Raw genomic sequence first — 24,723 nt, 5'->3', positions numbered from 1 at the left:
TTCCTGGCTGAGGCAGTGTGGGAAATGGATTGGAGAAAGGCTTGCCATGAGGCTTTCGTAGTTAATCACATGAAAAATGATGACACCCTGGTCTCAGGTAGCAGCCACAGGCAGGGCAGTACTGAGGCCACGTGAAGGGCTTGCTGATATACTGGCATCTAGCATGGCAACTGGGCTGGTTGGTAGAGACACAAGGAGGTGGCCACTTTGATGGGATCCCTTTGAAACTGGTGAAGGGGTGTTTGTGTGCTGAGTTTTTCAAGACTATAACATGTACAAGTGGACAAGCCTTCAGGGAAATTGTATGTAAATCTGGAGCTCAAGTGAGACATCTCATGTAATGTAAATAAAGATGTGCAGATGGATGTCAACTTCACGGGTGTAGTGAGGTTGTGTTGGACATACAGTGTATAAGGAAGTCACGGACTTGAGAACACTTGTAGGATTTCACTTCCACAAAGTCTCGAATGAACTTTGGGAAACAGCAGCATAAAATGCGATGGGGGAGGCTGATGACGGTGAGCCCACAGTGAGAACTGGAGTTGGCAAGCAGAGAGGCCTCTGTGGACTCAACTGTGAAGGGAAGGAGGCAGGTGGGGTGGCTGCCAGAAGGGGATGGGCTGCATGGGAGACATCTTCTGTTTGAGAAGGGTAGACGTGAATATATTAGATGATGGAGAAAAGAGGAGACATTATAAATAGAAGTAGAGAGGATAATGGATAAAATGAACATGCTGAGAACTACACACTCTGTGGTCCAGACAAGGATGAAAGTTTTTGCCTGCTGGAAGGAGAATGGCTGCTTTGAAATGGGTTTGAGCATGGTGAATGGTCCTGGGAACAGATATATTTTTCAGTGAATGACTGAAAAGTTGAAGAATTTTTTCCTATCTGGTATCGATTTGAATGGAAAAAACAGTGTGTATCTCATGACATAAGTAGGAAATCTGAAGATGTCCTTTTACTTGGCTGTGGACCACACACACTTCATCTGTTCCCAGAAAGTCTGTTACTTGCATCACTATGACTCAGTCTTTCATCTCTGTTATATTTCTATATGTGTTGGTTTTCCCCCATTTTCATAAGATCTCTGTATCTATATTAAAAAAAAATCTGGGAAGATAGGTGGTAGGTCTCTTCCCTCCTATTTTCAAAGCTCTCCTAATATTTAGTGCTCTGGTTAATCAAGACATAAATTCAAATGGCACTGACTGAAAATTCTGTAGCTGGGGGAGAATGAAATGACTGAAGAATATATGTCTATAAAGAACTTTCTTGGTGTTAAAAACTACTAAATCAGATTGCAACAGGTACTTAATTTCACATTGATGATAACTGCAAAGTAACTGTAAATTTCCTCTCATTTTATAGCTAATAAAACTCAAACTCAGTTGTCCAGTTTTAGCTATTACTTGCAAATACCATTTAAGCCAAAGTCCATTTGACTTTCAAACCTATGTCACATTCCCTCATTACATAATTTTATACATGTGTTATACCCACCACACACACACAGTTTAAAAGTGTATGTGCTTTCAGATACTTATGTCTTTAATACGCATAAAGTACATTACACATATAGCTGTAAATAATAAGAAACAAATTAGTTTTAAGCTTTTCATTTTTTTTCTGAATTTCAATATGGGAAAAGTCAGAGAATGCTTCTAAAAAAAATTCAGTTTATCCTAATGCTGTAAGATAAACCTATGCCCAAGGATAAGTTTAAAATGATATATGGTATATAGTCTGATTTAACTTTGGACATAGAACTTATGAATAGGTCTTTCTAGATGTAATTAAAGTATATTATTTCATATTTAGAGGGGAGTTGTATATTTGCCTTTTTTTAAAAATAAAAAAAAGGAAATGTCAAATTTAATTTAAAGGAAAAAACCCCAGAAATTGTCTGAAAAGCAATGGAGCAAATCAGTTCCTGAAAAATCGTTCTGCATCTTGGTGATCATATTTATTGGAAGAGTTGGAGAAAAATAAAAATGCCATTTAGCTTAAGAATTTCTGAGTTATTTGCAAATTAACTTATTTCAGGAGTGGAAGAATTCTTAGTTATTTCCTAATATTGAAATGTACTCAGGTTTCTCTTTTGGGTGTCTTCTGCATTTAAAGAAGCTATCACACAACATCTCCCATTTCCATCCAGAATAAATTCTTTGTTTCAGCCAACTCTCAATGGTGGGGCAAGTAGCCAAACACCATCTACCTGGACAAAGACCAATGGAATATTCTGTTTTGTTAATTTGTATATCTCTTCCTATGTTTCTTCATCAGTTTCTATACTTGTCACAGACTCTTCCAAATCTGCCAATATCATATTTAAGTGCTGGTTATAAGCATGCAAGCTGCCCTGAAGCTCTCTGTCATTTCTCATTTTCACATAGATTCACTCAGGAATAGCCAGGGGACTGTTCTGCAGTGTTGGTAGTTTGTTGCTGGCCCACATTGCTTGCCATGTTTCAAACCCTGTGCCTGTATTTGCCTTTTAAAAAAAAATGACATTTTTTAATTCTGTCAATTGATTGCAATAAAATTGAAGACAATTTTTATGTTAAATTGCAAGGAAATTTTTAAACACAGTTCAGAATATTCTAATAGTTATCAGACTAACAAGGTTTTAAAAAAACTGATTCAGTAACAACTGGACATTCTACATGTAGAAAAAAAAAGAAAGAAAAAGAAGAAATGTGGACAATGATCTTAAGTCTTTTATAAAATTAACTCAAAATGGATCATAGACCTAAATGTAAAATGTGAAACTGTTGAACATCTGTTTAACATCTGTCAGATAAAATTGAGATGACCTTGTGTTTGGCAATGATTTTTTTAGATAAAATACTAAAGGCATGATCTGTAAAATAAAACATTGATGAATTGTCTTCATTCCCATAAAAGGTTGATTTCTGTGAAAGACAATGTTAAGAGAATGGAAAGATGAGCCACAGACTAGGAAAAAACATTTGCAAAACATCTGCAACATACTTGATAAATATTTGTGTAGAAGATATACAAAGAACTCTTAAAATGCAACAATTAAGAAAATAAATGACCCAATTAAGAATTAGGCAAATCAGGAGTTCCCATCATGGCGCAGCAGAAACAAATCACACTAGGAACCATAAGGTTTTGGGTTTGATCCCTGGCCTGGATCGGTGGGTTAAGGATCTGGCGTTGATGTAAGTTGTGGTGTGGGTCGCATACGAGGCTAGGATTCTGTGCTGCTGTGTCTGTGGCATACGCCAGCCGCTGTAGCTCCCATTGGACCCCTAGCGTGGGAACCTCCATATGCTGAGGATACAGCCCTAAAAAGCCAAAAAAAAAAAAAAAGAGAAAGAACTAGGCAAAATAGCTGAACAGACATTTCATCAAAGAAAACAATAGATGGCCTCTAAGCAGGTGAAAAGATGCTCCACATTATAGATCATTAGGGAAATGCAAATAAAACACCTATTAGAATGTCTGAAAACTGAGATACTGACAACCCAAATATTGTTGAGGATGCATAAAAATAGGAACTTTAATTCATTCTAGCGGAAATGCAAAATAAATACAACCACTTTGGAAAGTAGTTGGGTAGTTTCTCCTGGGGCTAAACACAGTTATACTGTACAATCCAGCAGTACTAGTATTTACCCAAATGAGTTGAAAATTTAGGGACACACAGAATTCTGCATATGAATATTTATAGCAGCTTTGTACATAATTGCCCCCAAATTGGAACCAGCCAAGATGCCCTTTACTAGGTAAATGGATAAACAAACTACAGTATATCCAGACAATGGAATATTATTCAGCACTGTAAAGAAATGATCTAGCAAGCCATGAAAAGACTGAAGGACTGTAAATATATATTAAGTCAAAGAAACCAATCTGAAAGACTAGACAGTGTATGATTCCAACTATATCACATTCTGGAAAGGAAAAAAGTAGGGAGACTGTAAAAAATAAATTGGTGGTTTCCAGGGCTTTAGAGAAGGAGGGAAGGAGACAGGGGGAGCACAGGGGACTTTAGGGCAGTGAAACTACTGTCATGGTGGACACATGTATACATTTGGTGAAACCTACAGAACAGTAGAACACAGACTTAACATAACCCTAATATAAACTATAGATTTTAGTTAATAATAATATATCATGTTGGTACACTTGCAGCAAATGTACCACACTAAAGCAGTATATTAATAATAGGGGAAACTTTGCAAAAGGAGCAAAGGATTTATATGGAAAGTCTCTTTTCACTCAGTTTTTCTGTAAACCTAAACCTACTCTAAAAACAGTGTAATCATTTACAAAAAGTGGGTTAGAAATTGCAACATACTATGACTACACATATATGGAGGCAGGTGCACTGGAAAAGCACTAGATAAATATACAAACATGCTAATATGTTGGTGTTAGGGTCATAGAAATGCATAATTTTGTCTTTCCTTAACTTGCTAATATTTAGTAATAGGTTCATGTTATATTTAACTTGTAAAATATTCATAACTACAAAAGGTTTACCTTCTGCTTTTCTTTTTCTCATGAGTGCCTAATGAATTATTTTTAATAGAAATAATTGCTTTCTGACTTCTAAGAAATTCTAACTGAATTCTACCCTGTTAAATAATCTTGGTTTATAGTGATTTATATTTATCTCCCTTATCTCATCTTGGAACAGAGCAAAGAAGTTTTCTTGAACAAATAGCATCAACAATACATATAAAACACAGGGCAAAAATAACCCACCCCTTTATCTCTAACTTAGAAAAACATTTTAAAGAAATCTTCAAGAATTGTATTTCAGAGGGAGTTTTGAAGAATTGATTTGGCCACCTATTCCACTCCCACTTTGTTCTGTCTTATGAACACAGTGGTGACATTTTCTACCCAATTGTTCCCCAAACTGAGTTTTTTAAATGGTTATTTTTCTGGAAGAAAACAAAACAAAACAAAATATCAAAAATGAATTTAAGGAGTTCCCGTCGTGGCGCAGTGGTTAACGAATCCGACTAGGAACCATGAGGTTGCAGGTTCGGTCCCTGCCCTTGCTCAGTGGGTTAACGATCCGGCGTTGCCGTGAGCTGTGGTGTAGGTTGCAGACGCGGCTCGGATCCTGCGTTGCTGTGGCTCTGGTGTAGGCTGGCAGCCACAGCTCCGATTAGACCCCTAGCCTGGGAACCTCCATATGCTGCAGGAGTGGCCCAAGAAATAGCAAAAAGACAAAAAAAAAAAAAGAATTTAAGAAACACTTGTTTCCCTTTAGAGAATCACCATCGATATTAATATAGTAATGATGCTGCTTAATGTTGTGTCTACTAACCCCCCCAAATAAAAAAGTTTTTGAATTTGAATGTTTTTTCCATGAATAACATTGTGATATATTTTTCTTTGAGAAAGATTTAGAGTTAAATGTTGTAAGGATATGGATTCTCTATCACACTTCTTTGCCCAAACTATTGTTGGTTATTCTGAAAAGAGCAGTTACTGCTCTTGCTGAGAAGCTAGAAAGTCCCCATGGACACATGGCTTTGCTCTCTGGGACCATGTGTGTTCCTAGCCCTGCTGTTCCTCCAGCTCCAATTAGTTATCCTCATGCTGACACCCCAGGTGTGCCAATATCAATCCTAAACAAATGGATGGAGTGAACTAAGGTGAAGCATCTTCCGGTCTCCCTCAGCATTTTATTTTGCTAGTGCTATCATACTTTTGTTGGGATTTGTCAAGAATTCTGCTGATATTTGTCAAACCAGGTGATAAGAAAGTGATTTCTTATGGGACGTGACACTTTCGTCCTGGTGATTCCCCACTTGGAATTGCAGAATGGCAGGCAGAATGTACACAATAAATAACACACTGGGAACTTGTCTCATGTATGTTGTACATCAAAAGTAGTACCCCATGTCATTATCATAAAACTGTACAGAATAGTCTCCATCATCATTCCCTTGCTCCAGATTAAGAAACCGAGATTAACAGAGATTGATTGATGTGTTGTCCATCACAGAGTAGTAGTTAGTGGCAGTGCCTTCCACATCCCTAGATTAGCAATTGAAAATACTTCATTTCATGAACTTGAGCCCAGACACTCATATGGGCTCATTTTAATGGCTGAAAATCAATTCACATGATTCTCAACTCTCCAGATAGTAGTGTTTCTTAGGAACATAGAAATGGCCTTAGTGTTGATAATAGTCAAATTTGTGGAAAGTTTTGTTAAGGAATAGGAAGCATGTAAATAGTTTTAGATTTTGCTGGGGTTTTTTTGGGGGGGGAGTTGTCTTTTTTTTTTTTTTTGTCTTTCTTGGGCAGCATCCGTGCCCTATGGATGTTCCCCAGGCTAGGGGTCCAATTGAAGCTGTAGCCCTTGGCCTACGCCAGAGCCACAGCAACGCAGGATCTGAGCCGCATCTGCGACCTACACAACTCATGGCAACGCTGGATCATTAACCCGCTGAGCAAGGCCAGGGATTGAACCCACAACCTCATGGTTCCTAGTCAGATTCATTAACCACTGAGCCACAACAGGAACTGCAGATTTTGCTGTTTGACAGTCACCAAGACCCTTTACCATGGATGCCCTGTGATACAGGAACTACATGTGTATTTTGGACTAGAGTCTCATAGAAGTAGAGGCAGAGGAACACAGAAATTAAGAGCCAGACTGCCTGTGTCACTGCATTTTGGACAAGGCCTTCCCTTTCTTTGCCTCAGTTGAACCATTGGTAAAATGAGATTAATTATAATAGCTACTTTTCTGGGCTGGCAGGATTAAATAATGTGAATATACAGTGCTTAGTGCTTGTCACGTTAGAGTCTTGAAAAATGATGGCAGTTGCAATGAGCTCATAATTACCCAGGAATTTGCTGAAGCCTTTCCTGATCTTTTGATGCTGTAATTTGCTTCCTTTCCTTGGCACCATTACATTGTTTTCACCTTTATTACAGCACTTGTTATCTTTCTTTAAAACTAAAGTTTAGTTGATTTATAATATCATGTTAATTTCTGCTGTACGGCAGTTATTGAGTTATATGCATATATACATTGTTTTAAAAATATTCTTTTCCATTATGTTTTATCATAGGACATTGATATAGTTCTCCATCCTATACAGAACCTTGTTTATCTCCTCCATGTATAATAGTTATGTCTGTTAACCTCAACCTCCCAGTCCATCCCTCTCCCCCAGTCCATCCCCCCCCAACCCCCAGCAACAACAAGTCTGTTCTCTGTGTCTGTGGTCTGTTTCTTTTCTGTAGATAGATTAATTTGTATCCTATTCTAGAGTCCACATATAAGTGTGATATCATGTGATATTTTGTCTTTCTCTTTATGACTTGCTTCACTTAGTATGAGAATCTTTATTTCCATCCATGTTGCTGCAGATAGCATTTTTTGTTCTTTTTTTATGGTTGACCATTATTCCATTGTATATATGTACCACATCTTCTGTATCAATTCATCTGTTGATGAATATTTAGCTCATTTCTATGTCTGGGCTATGGTGAACAGTAGCACTTGTTATCTTTGAAACAATGTCTTTCCATCTCTGCCCCAAAATTTTGGGATATTTGTGGTCAGGAATGGTATCTTATTCTCTGTATCAGTTGTATCTGCCATATTGTCTGGCATGAAGTAAAAGTTCAAAACAGTTACTTTCTCTCAAATTCTCTACCCCTAACTTGAGTGGTATCTCTGATGCTTCACCTCCCACCCCTACCACTTCCAATTTTTATATATTCATGTAGCTCTTATGTGGTACAAAGACAGTAATACATGAGAGTAATTCTGGAGAAGCAAACTAGAAGTTTGTAAGTATATCTCACCCCCCCCCAGTTCTAACATTTTTGAAAGAAAAAGTGGTTTATCTGTCCTTTCTACAAAATGACACCTCAAATAATGCAGTGCCTCTTTTTGCCTCTGTTCAGTGTCAGTGCTATATTTAAAAAAAAAAAAAAACAAAACCTAATGTTGAGAGTGAGTATCAAGAAAGAAAAATGTCCTATCTGGGAGAGGAGAATGCTGATAGGTCCTGCTGCCTCTCTGGTGGAGAAGTTCATATATTTTTCAGAATACTTGGGACCCTTGAAGTGTCAAACTGTAGATGAAGTTATTGGACAAGATTTGAATAAACACTGTCTAGTAAAACAGAGTCCATGATACAGGCAACTTCTGGTATTTTAAAGAATTGCTCCCCAAATTTGAATGAATATTTGCCTTTTCTTATCATTGGGATTAGAGACATAAAATGTATTAATTTATTAGGGCTACCATAGCAAAGTACTTCAAACTGGGTGCTCAAATATAAGAATTTATTTTTTCATAGGTCTGGAGGCTGGAAATCCAAGATTGGGGTAGTGGTAGATTGGGTTTTTCCCAAGGCCCTTCTCCATGGTGTGCAGATGGACTCCTTCTCTTTGTCCCCAGGTCATCTTTTCTCTGTGCACAGGCACCTCTGGGGTGTGTGTGTGTGTGTGTGTCCAAACCTTCACCTCTTGTAAGAACACTGGTCATATTGGATTAGGAGGCTCCCTGAGGGCCTCATTTTAACTTACCATCTCATTAAGGGCCCGTTTCCAAATGTAGGCATGTTCTGAAATACTGGCATTTAAGGCTTCAACATATGAATTGTCAGGGGATTCAGCTCATAGCACAGTTTTGTAAATAAAACTAAAATTTTTGTGTTAATTTTACAGTAACAGAAAATAATACTTTACACAGAAAGCTTGGCCATTTGAGGGTTTTGGTAGTTTTCTGTGCAGGTTTCTACAACATATATTTATTCAAAATTTTTGACTAAGAGACTATATTTCACGGACTGAAGAGGATGTAAAGATAAATAAGTACTAGCTCCTCACCATCATCCATCTTCTTCCAGCCAAGTAGATACTGGAATAGAAATAACCCTAAGATGTAAACTATACTCCACATGTAGAACGTAGACAAAGTGGTGATTCAGGAAGAAAGTGGTTCCTTCCACCTGCAGTTGGAGACATTATAGAAAAAAGACAATCTAAGTTGAGTTTTTTTTTTGTCTTTTGTCTTTTTGTTGTTGTTGTTGTTGCTATTTCTTGGGCCGCTCCTGTGGCATATGGAGGTTCCCAGGCTAGGGGTTGAATCGGAGCTGTAGCCACCGGCCTATGCCAGAGCCACAGCAACGCGGGATCCGAGCCGCGTCTGCAACCTACACCACAGCTCACGGCAACGCCGGATCGTTAACCCACTGAGCAAGGGCAGGGACCGAACCCGCAACCTCATGGTTCCTAGTCGGATTCGTTAACCACTGAGCCACGACGGGAACTCCATAAGTTGAGTTTTAATCAAAATATGTGTTTTAAGAAGAAAGAGCCAATGGGATAAAAGCAAGGACCATAAAGAAGGAGTAAAAACCAAGACGACAGTTGCAGAGAATGAAGATGGCTTAGTTTAATTTGGCCACAGAGGGTTGGCAAAGAGATGCAGTTGAACATTCCCAGTGGATCCAATTTGGAGATGACATGGGGAGTTCAGGGGAAGGAGTTTGCATGGTACATGGTAGATGACATGGAGTTACTGAAGACTCTTGGGAAGAAAATCAACATGGGTCAACATAGTTTAGGAACTTGAGAATACACTAGATGAGAGATGAACAAGGTTACAGAGGAAGAGTGAAGCCTTGATTAACCTCAATACCTCTAGCTGTGTGAAAGCTTGGCCAGGGTTAATGACCAAGTAAATGGGAAGGGTGAGACAAGAGTTGGGAAATGGTCATTGGCGATTACGGTGGTAGGTTTCTGTTAAAGGGATTTGGAGGCTGAGAGAGGGAGAACGAAGCCAGAGAGAGGTTCAGCTTCCCACCTAGCAAACCGAGAGGAAGAGTGGTGCCAGGTGTTAGCACAGATCTCTGCAGCGTCTGCAGGCATCACCTGAATGACTGTGGCAGTCAGGATGGGGTGAAGGAGCTGGAAGGTAGCACTGAGGTTTTAACACTGGTAGCCTTCCTTTGTAGCCCATATCCTGAGGCAGAAGGTGACCCAGAAAAGAATTTGAGAGAAACATTTCATCCTCTACTTTAGAATCATAGCTATTTCCATTTTGATAAGCAGAAACCTAAGCCCTTCTAGGGAGGAAGCTAGAGTGAAAACATCCTAAAATATGGTAGACTAAATAGCTAAAGACAAAACTTTTTTTTTTTTCCTTTCTAAGATCTCAATAATTCAGAGAAAGAGCGAGGTTGTTTTTCCCTGTAACAGTTTTATTAAGCAACATTTCTCAGTCCTTTAATCATTTATGTTTATTGCATACTTATGGTTTATCAACTCACCTATTTCTCAGGCTCTTAACTCTCGAAGCAGTGTAATGTTAGGAAAATGTTATAAGTTTTGCTAAATACCATGTTAACTCATTTTGCATAACTAACAAGATTGAGATTTCACTTATAGAAAACTTGGTGGGAGTGTGGGTTGAGGGCAAGCTATTTCCTAGTGTTTTCTTCTACGTAGTTTTAAAGTCGACTTGTTTGGAAGCTAATTAAAAATATAACCCCATCATAAATGATTGTTCTATATAATGTGCACTTCAAAAACATTAATGCTGATCCATGGGTTTAGTAAAAGAAATATGGGAATCCATTGAGTCTAAAAATGTCTCAAAAGATATATTTTACACCCCACATATGGATACTACCTTCCAGAAATATTGCATGTGAAAGCATAATGCAATATTTAATGCCTGGTGACTTATGGTTCTGGCAAACCTCAAGTGTGGAAATGCTGCAAAATAATTCAAATTGCATACTAATTCACAGAAATCCATTTTTAGCTTCTTCCAAAGAATACACTAAGCTTAAAGGTCATCATGTAACATGTCTTAAATTTAAAAATAAACCAAATATTTTTTCTGGCACCTGACATTGTTGATAGTGGCAATGATATCAGAGAAGGGAGCAGGGTCTTTTATTTATTTTAGCTGAGTTTAGAATTGAAGCCAGAATTAGTGTGATTTTTTAATGAACAAATAAAGCTTTCCATAGTCAGTATGAACTTTCAGGAGTTCCCCTCGTGGCACAGTGGAAATGAATCTGACTAGGAACTGTAAGGTTTCAGGTTCAATCCCTGGCCTGGCTCAGTGGGTTAAGGATCCACCATTGCCTGAGCTGTGGTGTAGATCACAGATGCGGCTCAGATCTGGCATTGCTGTGTAAGTGGTATAGGCTGGCGGCTATAGTTCTGATTAGATCCCTAGCCTGGGAACCTCCATATGCTGTGAGTGTGGCCCTAAAAAGACAGAAAGACAAAAAAACAAATGAATTTTCAGATGGAAATATTATTTAAAAACAAAGATAAAATTGGGAACTGACAGATGCTCATTTGAAAAGCACCTATGTGCTTTCATTTCTATGCTCTATATTGTGTATACATAATAGTCTATCATATCTTCTAGCTAAGTAACCTGAGGCGGATAACTTCTTTGAGCCTCTATTTCCTTATCTGTAAAATGGAAGTGAAAATAATCACTTCCCTAAACTGCTGGACAGATGAATTGATAGGATGTGTGTTGAGTGTCTAACCCAGGGGTTGGCATTGGGGAAGGGTTGCCATTTATGCCTTCATTTGGAAGTGCAGAGAAAACCTGAACTCTGGAGAGGCTGTCGTGTGTGTTCTTGCAGTGGTGGGATCAGGGACTGAACTCCAAACAAGAGGGACTGGGGAAGGATAAGAACACTCACCATATCAAGGTATCAAATATAAAGACAAGACCCCCAAAAGGAACCATGTCTACTTAGAGGTGACACCAGAACTGTCAGATGCCTGTATCAAATGACTATGTAACAAGCTTTTGGACATTTTATGTAAGATTGATGAATACATAGCAAAAACCTTTTTTTTTTTTTTTTTTTTGTCCACGGCATATGGAGGTTCCCAGGCTAGGGGTCTAATCGGCGCTGTAGCCACTGGCCTATGCCAGAGCCACAGCACTGCGGGATCTGAGCTTCGTCTGTGACCCATACCACAGCTCAGGCAAAGCCAGATCCTTAACCCACTGAGCAAGGCAAGGGAATGAACCCACATCCTCATGGTTCCTAGTCGGATTCCTTAACCACTGCGCCATGATGGGAACTCTGCAAAAACCTTCTTTAGGATTGTTTGAAATAGTAGGCAATTGACAGTGAGGTTGACATTCAGTGATAAGATTCAAATGAAAAGCCATGACTGTCGATTGTGTATCCGCCTCAGAGTACAGGTGTTAAAAGCAAATTAGTCTGTCAAGGTAAGTTAGTGAATGTAAGGCTTTTCTCACAAAGAGAATAATGAGAAAATAAGCATCTGAATCCTGTGTGATATGCCAGCACTGTGCAAAGGCACTGCTTTTTTGTTGGAATCATTCATGATTCTGTTGGGTAGATAAAGCTTTGAAAGCACTGGCCTACAGGTTCAAGGCTCAGTAGTCCTTCTCTCCAGTTTTTATCATGGCTGTGTTTAAGGATCAATACTTTTGTCTGAACATAACTTGACTGAATCCTCAAGCAAGAATGAAAGCGATGCTAATCAATAATATGCTTGAGATGCTCACAGAATAGTATCAGATAATGTTCCAAGAAAAGCCCAGACCACAAAATTTTCAGCAGAATCTGAAAACTGATTTTTTAATCAAAGTAAATTAAAAACTATTCTGGTATCAGACATAGTGATTCTGGAACATACAAATATTAGCCACATACTAAATAATAAGACTTCTGTTAGTAATAGCAGTAATAGCAATAATCCCAAAACAGAAAAAAAAAATGTTTAAGCAACATTACATTGTCCTCTGGAAATAAGACAGAATTTGTTAACAGAATATTGTTTTTTAAAAAGCATTTATGGGAGTTCCTGTCGTGGCTCAGTGGTTAATGAATCCGACTAGGAACCATGAAGTTTCGGGTTTGATCCCTGGCCTCGCTCAGTGGGATAAGGATCCGGCATTGCTGTGAGCTGTGGTGTAGGTCGCAGACAGAGCTCAGATCCCATGTTGCTGTGGCTCTAGTGTAGGCCAGCAGCTACAGCTCCAATTGGACCCCTGGCCTGGGAACCTCCATATGCCTCAGAAGCTGCCCTAGAAAAGGCAAAAAGACAAAAAAACAAAACAAAACAAAACAAAACATTTATTATGAGTTCCCATTGTGGCTCAATCGTAACGAAACTGACTAGTATCCTTGAGGAGGTGGGTTCAATCCCTGGCCTCTCTCAGTGGGTTAAGGATCCGGTGTTGCTGTGAGCTGTGGTGTAGGTCATAGATAGTGTCTTGGATCCTGTGTTGCTGTGACTATGGTATAGGCTGGCAGCTACAGCTCCAATTCAGCCCCTAGCCCAGGAACTTCCATATGCCACAAGTGTGGCCCTAAAAAGCCAAAGAATACATATATTAAGTTTTATCAATACTAGTATTAATAAAGATAAAAGAAGGTACTATAGAGTCTACTTCATCTGCTGTATTCATGATTATTTGCATCAATTTCAAATATTGATGAATCAATTAATTTTCCCTTGAATTATTATAGTTTTATTTTTGAAAACTATGGTATGACCCCCAGAATGATAAAATAATACTTATGACTTAATTTAAAAATATATTTATTCATAGTTATTTTCATTGAACTTTCTTTGATCACACTATGTCTGGTTTAAGTAACATATTATTGGTATTTAAAATAAGACCTTATCCAAGTTTATATGTTATATTAAGAGAATTGCAAAGTAAAATTTGACATATTTCTCTTTTATCTAACTGGTGGAAATACAAAGTTTCACAGCATATTCCACTGATGAGAGGTTAGAAAACCCGGCTTATGCACTCACACACAGTTGTTGAGAGTGACAAATACTACATCCCTCTGAAAGGAAACTTGGCGACATCTAGTTAAATGACGGTCATTATGCTCTACACAGCAAACTATGTTCTAGGAATCTATCCCCAAATGTATACTGGTAAAAGTAAAAATGATATATACTCAAGGCTTTTCATTTCAGCACTATTTATGACAACAAAATATAAATAAATAACCTGAACACATTCTAAATATTCACCTTCAGAGCCAATGAACTTACATGCTCAGTGAAGTGCTGTAAGGGCTACTTTTTACAATAGAAAAGATTTCTCTTTGATAGTACTTCATTATGGATGAACTATAATAAACAATCACTTTTTTGTAGTATGCTGCTATAGAGAGGAAGGTGAAACATCCCTTTATATCATATTGTAATATTTGAGATTTGTTGTTAATTGAAAAAGACAAGATGAGAATAATGTGTATGGGATGAAATTAAACTTTTTGCCAAGGGTGAGGGGATCTATTCTGGTTAAGTTCAAAATCAAAAGGATTCATAAAAACAACAACAATATTACCAAGGTGGGGCTTGAGCATCTGTGATGTTGGTATCCCAGGTGGGTCCTGGGACCAATCCCCCATGAATACTAAGAGATAATTGTGAGCAGTTTTTTAGTTGCCTGCAGAGGGGCGGGATGGGATCAATACCTCTAAGCCCTGCCTTGTTCAATTCAACTATAGGGCACATAGATATTCTGACATGTGGGGCATATTCCCCCCCACATAAAAAATGATTTCACATTTTTAAAAAGTCTTTTCAAAATATTGTTAATAACATTGGTGTTCTGAGACATTTATCTATTTTAAAGATAAAACACATAATTATATTAATATTGTTAAAATCCAAGCCTTTTGATTTTTTTTTTTTTTTTTAGTATAAACAAAGCCAGAGAACTATACAATTAAAGAAGTAAAGTTTAGGGATCCTATGTTTGAATTGGAAGTGTATGGATGGACTTGTGAAGTATTTTATTTTTAAAAAATTACGATTTTATAACTCTCCTAAAGAGCCCTAGAAAACGTTAACCCATTAACAATGAGCACGCCCAGCACCCAGATTATTGTCTCTAAATACTTTTTCCCAAGTAAAGGTATCAGGTCCTTGGAAAATGAATCCAGGGCTTCGGCAAAAAAGGAACAGGATGATTCAAGTGCAGACTGACATTTCACAAAGCACAGCTATCATGAGTGACCGTGGGTGAACTTGGTGGGATCTTTCTGAGTTCCTATGGCACCAAAATTAAGCCATTTGAGCCTATAAAGAACACCAATAACAGTGGATTAACATGCACTTGAAAAAAACATCAAAATCAAATCCATAATGACACCAAAAGCAAATGAACAAGCAAGTAAATACATTTCATTGATTGTCCTTGGAAGATCCTAGGGAGCTAACTCATTCTAAAAATATCAGTAAATACATTAAAATAAAGTGCTTTTTTTCATATATAACCACTATTTTTCAGGATAAACAAATGATTCTTTTCCCCTGAATTTTGGTTGTTCTACTAAATTTCCTATCTTATTTGAGGACAAACCTGCCAAGTTGGGGGGTTTTGAAGAATTAACTTATTTAGGTTTTGTGATTGATTTCTAGCATAAATACAGATAGACAAAGCCATTAATGCAAGCTTAATTTTCAACAAATACAGTGATTACCTTTCATAAAAATTATAAATAAACCTGTTAAAATGCAGTTTTTTAAATGGCATTTCCAACATTTCTTTATATATCTTGCATAGATGTAACTGCATTTTATAATTTTCAAATTTGTGCTATTAGAAGAGGTTTTAAAATTGTATATTCTCCCCTAGTCCTATAAGTAGAAATAGAGAAGTAAATTATCGATACACAGGCAAAAGAGTAAAGGCCAGAGTTTAAAAAAACAAGTTACATTTCAACTGAAAACCATTCATGCAAAGGCAGACATTCACTGTTAAAAGATGATTATTCCAAGTAAGCCTAAGGGTGGAAAAAAGAAAGTCATGGAAATCAGGGTGACTACCTAAGCTGTCTGTCCGTGAAAATGACACAGCAGAAGGTAGACTTCCTTTTGAGATAGTAAGTGTGACCAGTTAATTGTGTTTGCTGCTGAATTCCCATTCTTTCCTGACAGTTCTTTCAGCTTTAGTGTCCTGATAGGTGTTGTTAAGATTAAGACAGCTTAGTGATGAATTAAACTTATTACATAGATGATAATAGCAGTCTGTCTGTCTGCTCATCCCTTCATCTGTTGAGAGAATTATGTCCTTACATACCCTCTAAATTTAAATTTCTGTGAAGTGGAAGATGAATCCATTTCTTTACACATTTCATTAATTCAGTCTGAAAAAACTGACCAATGAAAAGGGATATAAATATAGAGATATAGGGGTGTGTGTGTGTGTGTGTGTGTGTGTGCATATACAGAGAGATATACATATATATACATATATATTTGAAACCCAGAAAAATCACAGTGCTCTTTTGTTAAAAATGCCCAAGTATAATACTGTTGCTAATTCTACTGTTTTGAGATTGTCATCTGCAAATAATTTGTAAACATTTAGATGTCTTTTATTTTTCAAGCATTTACAGCCCCTTTTCAGACTTGCTGTTCATTTTAGGTAAACTGTGAGAAAAATCCCCAAGATAATTATCTTTAAAAAGATCTCCAGCTGTTCTTCAGGAATGGGAATAGTAGCAGGATCCAGCATGGCATCTGCCCATCAGAGCTCACGTGGGTCTTGCTGGAAAAGCGCCTCCTCTTTTGTCTCATCATCCTGAACATATGCATCTCAAAACTCCAAATATCACAGAAAGCCTTTCCAAATGCATTAACTCTGAACCATTTATAATACTTGGCTTCGGGCAGTGACAACCTGCCTTCCTAAATACGGTATTTTGGAGCGAGTGATAATCTTAACTAGAAACTGGCTTCTTGGGAAACTGCTGAACTTTTACATGTTTAAAATAGGAAAATGGAATAGAGAAGTGATACACAATAAAATAGGGATAAACCCTAAAGATGTTACGCTAAGTGAAAGAAGCCAATCGCAAAATGCCACGTACGGTTTGGTTCCACTGACTTGTCCAGACCTGGCAAATCCCTGGAGACAGGAAGCAACCCATGGTTGCCAAGTCCTGGGGGGAGGAGCAAAGCAACAGGACTTCCTCCAGGGGTAAGGATGTTTCAGAAAAGATTGTGGCAATGGCCTTAAAACTCTATGCATAGGCTAAAAAGTACCAAAAGGTGCTCTTCAAGAGGGAGAAGTTTTTGGTATGAAAATTATTGCAAGAAAATTATACAAAAAGGTCTAAAAGAGCTAAATGTTAGAACTAGGTCATCACACAGAGCAATTGCAGGGCTGCTGGCACCATGTGGGTGCCAGGGTCTCAGTGAGTACTGGAGTATAATAAAAAATTATGTGAGACAGACATAGAGAACAGACTTGTGGTTGTGTGGGGGAGGGATGGAGTGGGAGTTTGGGGTTAGAAGGTGCAAATTAATGTAAATATGATGGATAAACAACAGGTCCCATTGTGTAGCACAAGGACCTGTATTCAATATCCGTAAATCATAATGGGAAAGAATATGAAAAATAACATATAGGAGTTCCCTGGTGGCTCAGTGGGTTAAGGATCTGGTGTTGTCCCTGTTGTGGTTCAGGTTTGATCCCTGGCCCAGGAACTTCATGCCATGGCTATGGCCAAAAAAGAAAGAACATATATGTATAACGGAGTCACTTTTCTGTGAATCAGAAAGTCAGGCAACATTATAACTCAACAATACCTTAATAAAAATTTTTTAAAAACCTTAAAAAAATTAGGTGAGACTCTTGGATTCCTGAAAAATAGTGGTAACAGACAAAACACACTGAGTTACAAGAATGAGGGTATTCAGTACTTATGTTTCTTCCAGGTGAAGAGTACTTAATAGGTTTGTTGGGGAATCTCAAAGACTTAAAGATATTTGGTGTTAAAAATAATGGGACTAGGAGTTCCCGTCGTGGCTCAGTGGTTAACGAATCCGACTGGGAACCATGAGGTTGCGGGTTTGATCCCTGGCCTTGCTCAGTGGGTTAAGGATCCAGCGTTGCCATGAGCTGTGGTGTAGTTTGCAGACATGGCTCGGATCCCGCGTTGCTAGGGCTGTGGTGTAGGCTGGCAGCTACAGCTCCAATTAGACCCCTAGCCTGGGAACCTCCATATGCTGTGGGAGGGGCCCTAGAAAAGGCAAAAAGACAAACAAAACAAAACAAACAAACAAACAACAATAATAATGGGACTAATAGACAGAGTGCAGATGCAATTAAAGGCACCGAAACTCCTCTGTATGACACTGTCATGGTGGATGCATGTCATTATTCATTTGTCCAAATCCATAGAGTGTCCAACACCAAGAGTGAGCTCTGATATAAAATGTAAACTGTGAACTCATGTGATGGTGACCTGTCCTTGGAGGTTCATCTTTTGCAGCAAAAATACCACCTGGAGGGAGTATTGATAGTTGGAGGGGCTGTGTGTATGTAATGGGAGGGGTACATGGGGAACTTCTCTATCATACTTTCAGATTTTTAGTTTTTTTCTGTTAAACATAAAACTACTCTAAAAATAGTCTTTAAAAAAATAAACGGTGAGACTTAAGAAAACAAATTGTGGGCCAAATATGTCCATAAGAGAAACATGTTGCCTCATGTCTAATGAGAGGAGAAACAAAGTTACCTCAGTTCTGCGCTAATATGAGATGAAAACCCGCCTTTCATTTCTGTAGAACTTCACATTTTACAGGATACTTTTCCATGTAACTGTGTCCTATCCCAACCTTCCAGGGTATATGGGGTGTCTGATGCTCTGCTTTTTATGTAGAAGAGAACATACCCCCACCACCCTGTGGATACTGTGAGGTGCTGAAGCACAAACTAAAAGCAATGGATGCTCTTAAGTCTAAACCCCAAATTTTACTCCTAAGAGTATCGCTCTTTCCAGGTGACAAGATAAAAGTTACAGTCCTGATTCTTGCAGCTCATCAGGAAGTGACCTGAATACATTCTGCCGCACATCTGGTTTAGTTATTTTTGTTGTTTTAATTAATGGATTGTCACATAGCCTGTAAGGGGATCATCTATCAATGTGGCTAAAAACAGCAAATCAACCATAGCAGCACATTACGTGACTATGTATAAGTTTGGGCACAGATCCTGCAAAGATTTTCTACTTGCTAAGTCTAGTCCTACATTTCCCTTCTACCTTTGGTGATTCTGCCAGCTTTTCTCCATCAGTTCTGTAGCTAACAGTTAAAATAGTTGCATGCCTCAATGTAAGTCTCCACTAAGAGAAGCAGAGAGCAACAGGCAGCAAGCAGTAAACAGGATTCCTTGTCTTGACGTCAAAGGGCATGGTCTAAATCTGAGACTGCTTTTTCTGGTGCATTTTTTAAAAAAAATTTAAGTGTACTTTTTTTTTTTCATTACTGGAGTAGTTGAGTTACAATGTTGTGTTAGATTTAGGTGCACAGCAAATTGAATCAGTTACACATAGACATAATCCATTCTTTTTCAGATTCTTGCCCCAGATAGATTATGACAGAATAGTGAGTAGATACTTCTGTGTTCTACAGTAGGTCCTTGTTGTTTATCTATTTTATATATAGTGGTGTGTGTATGTTAATCACAAACTCCTAATTTATCCCTATTCCCAACTTTCCCCTTTGGTAACCATAAATTTATTTTCGAAGTCTGTGGGTCTGTCTCTGTTTGGTAAATATGTTCTTTTGTATCATTTTTTTTTTTTTTAAATCAGACTTCACATTTAAGTGATACCGTTTTCTGTTTGGTTCAGCCACAGTGTCAGTACAACAGGATCGAGTGAAGCTTACTTCACAGTTTTATGGAGTGGAAATAAGGATGAGAGCCCACTGGGACCACAGTAAATTGTCAACACTACTTTTTCATTCGAATCTGGGTGATGTAGTGCTAAACAGAGCATGACCCACAGTAACAATAGCAACCTTGCTATAAATGTATAGCCTACAAGTGGGCTTTGATTTGTGTTTGTAATCTGTACTCCAGCATTTTCTATGGTAGCCATTCCCAGACTTTTGATATTAGTACTACTTTTAAACTGTGAAATTAGTAATACCCCTACATGAGCATCGCTACTTGGGACATACTTGTACTAAGCATTATTTGTTGCTTATTTGGATTTCAAATGTAACTGGACACCCTGCCTTTTTTATTTTTATTTTTTTGTTAAATCTGACAACTCTTCCCCAAAGAGATTTTACTTATGTAAGTTAAATGGACCATGTCAAAAATGATGGCTAGGCATTCTGAAATATTGATTCATTAATTTAAAAATAATAGTAAATCCATTGAAGAGTCATATTAATAGCACATTGATATTAAAAACATAGTTTAAAGAAAACTCTTTTTGAAAACAAAACAATTAAGAAGTGTTAATTTACATTTAGGCAAAATCTCTAATATCTAATAGAAGACACCTAGATTTTCAGAATTCTTTTGTGCTCAGTCTATGATATTGTGTATCATGTAGCTTTTGGAAAACCCCTGTGCACTCATGAAAACTGAGAAAGGGACCAACAGCATCTTAATAGTCTGCAAAAAAAGTTGTGACTTCACAGACCTCTGAAAGTATCTTGAGGTTCCCCTAGGGAGGTACCCAGACTGCACTTGGAAGAATCATTCTTCTTTGGCTTTAAGTTGTTGTTCATGTTAGAGAGCTTTCATTCTGTGATCAACTATTCAATACATTTTTAATGTATATGTTCTCACACCTGCTATTGAAAAAATAATGATATTACAGAAAACACGAGTCATTAATAAATCTCACAAAGCCCCAAGGGAAATGCAGTACATTCAGTGGGGTATTTTATAGGACTTGTTAAACTCAAGGTAATTGCCTTTCCCAAATAGGCAAAGTTTGCAACATTTTAGGTCCTAAAACTTTTGTTAGAACCTTTCTTTGAAGGTAGAATTTTTTCACTCTGTGTGTGTATGTTTGTGTTGTCTGAAAATACAACAGTAATTTCATTTTAAAAAGCATTTTTAGATCTGTAGCAGATAATGGTAATTGTCCCCAGGTATTTTGTGTTTTCCACTCACCTCCTGGATTGACAGGACTCATGGAATACATATTTCTTCCTACCTTATTCCCAAGTTCTTCATTCTTACAGAATATATTTGATGTTATTCATGGGTATTTCTCCAGAAAAATAGGGATTTGGTGGATTTGATGAGCTATAAATGTCTATACTTTGTCTTATCACTGAAGGTAAAATTTGAAATGGGAGGCAGGATCCATGAACCAAGGAGGGCGTATGTCAAACTCAGTAACATTGGCCTCTCCCTGTACTTGGTACATTTGAGGCCATTTAGAAATCATCTCCAAGGGAGTGAAAGTCAGAAACAGGATATGAAATGCTCAACAATTTGAACACATACTTGCACGTTACTGAGAAAAAACTGGGCTTGTGCATATGTTCTCAGAAACTTTTATATGGTCATACACCACAAGAGCAGTGAAGTCTAGAGATGAGGAAGCAGACTGACATGGCCACAGCTACCCCACATGCAGAAGGCAAACCCTCGGTCTGGGTTTCCTTATTTGCCTGTCATATCTGCTTTGATAAAACTAAGAGCTTGTAGGATCCAACAGGACACAGATGGAGGCAACAAATCAATCTTTCCACCTTCTGTATTTGACTATCCAGGACCTGAGCAAGAAGAGCAACCATGATTCTACATGTGTCCAAAGTCATTAATATGATAAATGTTATTATCAGTGTACCTGGGGACAACTAGTACATTTTATCAATTTCCACATTCTCCTGTACACTTGCAGTATTAAAATCTTATCTGTGCTTCTGGGATCTATTACTACAACAGGGGACCCAACCAACTTCTTAAGCAAAAGATGCATCCTTGTGCAAAGAAAAACTTATCTTTATAAACACCTGCTGGTACAGATGATCTGTGTTTTGGAAAAGTGATATCCATTCCTTACATCTCGACACTGATAACTCGCCAATTGTGCAAACAAAATCTGCTAGAAAGATAGTTGAGGACATTGCGTGGCCTGAAAGTAAGTTCTGGAAAAAGGCATAACCTGACAATGCTAAAAACAAATGGTAATTTCAGTCAGATTTTATTGTTTGGGATAAAATAGTAGAGGAAGACTTATGTGACAAAAGAGTTGTAGACTTCGTTCTGTTCATTAATGCTAAGCAAAAGAATCATAATACTAATAGTTAATAAAAATGTCAGAACAGAAATGGCTAGAATGACTAATTATGATTTGGGAAGTATCTAGGAAGAATTATTTAAGTCATCAGATAATGTATCTTTCTTGAGGAAGATTTCAAGTGAAATCAAATTAGATTTTTCTAAAAGAAGGCTGTCTTGGATCTAGACATACACAAAGAAGGACAAAGACAAATGTGAGCTTGTGCAGCTCAGGGCCTCAAGAAAGACTTTATAGGCAAGAGGAAGTGGACAGGCAATCTCTACAGCTGAGTTAGAGCCCATTCTTTAAAAACCAGGGTTGACTAAACTTTTTTTTTTGATCAATTGTGGTCATTTTCTGGAATTGGTTTTAATTATCCTGTGTCTCCTAGGAAAAGAATACATCAAATTCATTCCCCAGGGTTACAGTTCTTTGACAGAAAATTCATGTAACCCCTTATAACATAAACTATTATTTGTCAAACTTGAAAGCAAATTTAAGCTGTTGTTATAATAAACCTCTTCTTATTTTTCTGTTGCTTCTAGAATATTCTTACTAGATGAAGCTCAGAGGTTTTAGTTTATATTCTCAAGAGCGATGTTAGTTAAGTTGGTCTAATAAACATAATAGATGCCCACCAGTGTTTGTGCCAATTCCTTTCCCAATAGAACATAAAATATTTCAATTTTTTGGCTCATTTTCATGCCTATTTCATCAATGTGCACTCTTGTTTGCACAGAATTTACCTGATGTTAAAAAGTCATCAAGCGTTTGTCATTTGATAATTAAATACAAGCTTTTGGCATGGGGCATATGGAAATAAGATGTAATTCCTGTTATAAGGAAAATACCATTCTCTTCCTGATAGGAATCCATGGAATATTCAATTATTTTGCAAAAGCATTTTTTTTCCTTCTTTTTAGGGCCTATCCTGCAGCATATAGAAGTTCCTGGATTAGGGGTTGAATCGGAGCTGCAGTTGCTGGTCTATGCCACAGTGACAGCAATCCTTGCAGCAACCAACACTGCATTCTTAACCCACTGAGTGAGACCAGGGATTGAACCTGCACTTTATGGATACTAGTTGGATTCTTAACCCCCTGAGCCAAAGGGAAACTCCCTGCAGAAGAATTTCTGATATTACACAATAAATTGCATACTAGATATACTTGGTGCTTACAGAAGATATTTTATTTTAAATCTCTTGGCTAGTCCTGCATTATTCTAGAACAAAAGTACATGAAGAAGGGGATAGTTTGCCTTACCAAGTTGGTACTCAAAAGCTGCACATGTTATCTCTTAGCACCCCACATTTCCCTTTTCTGTGTTCCTATGTAGCTGTTCTCACTTGGCTAATAACCCCATGTTGCTAAAGTGCCTCCCAAAGTCAAAGCAAAACCTAGCACCAAGATGTGTTCACCTTGTTCTTGGCTGAGGCAAATGGAGCTCTCAGCTGACCTCATGAAGGGACAGGTCAGACAGCTGCCAGGAACAAAGCTGGTCTTATCATCGATATTACACTGGTGACATGAGCTGGACAGAGGAGTCACAGGGAAAGTCTAGCAGTGTGTACTTTTTGCTTTCACCAACACCTGTTGCTTCTAGGTGGTAATTAACAAGCCTCTGGGAAATATCAGCTGTAGACCCTGTTGAGTCATCACTGCTGAACGTGATAAAGTATGACAGGTTTGCTTAGAGTATTCCTATAGTTTATTTCATTTATGCATCCATGAATGAGGATTTCTCATAACTAGGCTTGCTATCAATTTATTTTATTTTTTTTTCTGGTGCAGAAAGAGAAGTTAATTTCCTTTTTCTAAAGCAGTGATGCTGAATTGTTCTTAAGACATGGCTCGTGTGATGTCATAATGTGTAACATGTTACTGCTCAAGGCTATAGTGAGGAGTCCTATTCTTGAGAGCACTAGGAATTAGGGGGGGGTGGTCCCTATGTTAGCATCAGGAGGAGCTAAAATGGGAGGAGAGAGGTGTCTGTTGGTCACTTAGCTGCCTGCCAATATGCGACTGTTGTTTCTTCTCCCTCTTCAAGTGCAATATACTTACTCCAAGGGCTCTTCTTTCCTCCTTCCCTCCTTCCTTGCTTCCTTTCTTCCTTCTTTCATTCCTTCCTCTCTCTCTGTCTCACTCCCTCTCTTTCTTTCTCCCTTTTCCTCAATAAATTCTTTTGGATTTGTTTGAATATTTTGACCTTTGTAGTCAGCCTGGGCTATTTTCTAGAAAGTTAGATGTATTTGACTTGCAAGTTAATTGGCAACGGCAATGGAAGACACTGAATTTCTTTACTCAGGCTAAAATAAAACTCATGGCAAGTTATTCTGAGGCTCCATTTTCTCTCCTTCTCTGACAGCATGATTTAAAAAGTGGTGACACTGATTAAGTTTTACTTTTGTGAGTACTTAAAATATACAATAGCAGTGAAAGAATAATCAGCTCTTTTGTTATATATGTATATAAATATAAATTTTTTTGCTCTTTATTAAAAAACTGATTTATTATATAACAACTGATGTTAAAATATAAAAAAAACAACACATTTTGACTCACCATATTTGTTGGATAATTTTGAAATTACTGCTGGAATGATGTGTAATAATTGAGTTTGGAGGTATTTTAAGGTTTAATGTCAGCTTTGATTTAGAAAA

At 37.7% G+C, this 24,723-nt stretch overlaps 1 protein-coding gene and 1 pseudogene across 1 annotated transcript in view; one reads left to right on the top strand and one right to left on the bottom strand.

Moving 5' to 3' along the window:
• CSMD1 (CUB and Sushi multiple domains 1) overlaps positions 1 to 24,723 on the top strand; it is a 1,865,356-nt gene that overhangs the window by 443,799 nt on the left and 1,396,834 nt on the right. The window lies entirely within an intron of this gene.
• Positions 2,174 to 2,468, bottom strand: LOC125123068 (U6 snRNA-associated Sm-like protein LSm3; annotated as a pseudogene).

Source organism: Phacochoerus africanus, chromosome 3, assembly GCF_016906955.1.
Source record: "Phacochoerus africanus isolate WHEZ1 chromosome 3, ROS_Pafr_v1, whole genome shotgun sequence".
Taxonomy (NCBI): domain Eukaryota; kingdom Metazoa; phylum Chordata; class Mammalia; order Artiodactyla; family Suidae; genus Phacochoerus; species Phacochoerus africanus.
Note: the sequence above shows the minus strand (reverse complement) of the source record. Positions and strands in the feature narration are given on the sequence as shown.